This window comes from Octopus sinensis, linkage group LG1 (assembly GCF_006345805.1).
Source record: "Octopus sinensis linkage group LG1, ASM634580v1, whole genome shotgun sequence".
Classification (NCBI taxonomy): Eukaryota; Metazoa; Mollusca; class Cephalopoda; order Octopoda; family Octopodidae; genus Octopus; species Octopus sinensis.
Genome location: NC_042997.1, coordinates 54,944,937 through 54,946,027, shown reverse-complemented (window position 1 = coordinate 54,946,027; position 1,091 = coordinate 54,944,937).

Below are 1,091 nucleotides of genomic sequence, written 5' to 3'. Positions count from 1 at the left end.
AGTTCTTATGTTTCCGAGAAATATAAAACCATGCTCAATATGTTGGAGATATATAGAGTGCTTTTCCAAATTTTTGTTGAAGTAGATTTATCCAGTAGTCTCTTCGCAAACTAAGTGCTTCTTGAGGAGTTCACTCGTAATAAGTAAGCTGTTGTTCTTTTCACTTGATAGATTAATTTGTTTTTGCCGTTGTTAAGCAGATGCGGCTTAGGTAATGTCATATGGTACTATAAGTTACACTATTTTTTCTGAGTCTCTCGATATCGCTATTTATTTGGAAGCAGTCAAATAACAAGGCCGCAGTCAAATAACTGAAACAGGTAAAAGAATATATATATATATAATATATATATATATATATATATATATATATATATATATATATATATATATATATATATATATATATATATATATATATATATTGCTGTCTTTATTTTTTGATTGCATTTTGTTTTTCTGTTCTTTAATAGGGTATGACCATTATTATTCTTGAATTCGAATTCTAGTACTTTTCTTTTGTCTTGTAGGTTATTGTTCTTTTGAATTTTGACTGTTGTTTCGACTGCTTTGTTCAGTTCTTTGTAGCGTTCGGCTTTGACAATGTCGTCTGGGTTGTTCAGTATTTTCATTCTGCCTCTTCTCCTTTCTTCACAGCATGTCTCTAGTTCTAACTGTAGGCTCGTCAAGTGTTTTTCGAGCTTTGAAGCCGGCGGTTTCATTCATCATTTTATGTTATTTCTTAAAAAGACATATTTTGACTATTCAACGCGCCTCGCGTTGAAGCGAAAGTACATAGGCGCCTCTTCTCTATATTTCGAACTTTCAAGTCAGTTGTTTATCGGCAGTTTTGTTCAGATTGTATCGTTTTATTTCCTTTATTTTCTTATGTGTGTGTGTGTGTGTGTGTGTGTGTGTGTGTGTGTGTGTGTGTGTGTGTGTGTGTGTGTGTGTGTGTGTGTGTGTGTTTCATATGTACATATGAAATACACATATGTACATATGTACATATGATTGTGTGCATGTAGTCAGCCCAGGAACTTTTGTATGTATGTATGTATGTATATATATAATCAAAAGGGTAATAATAT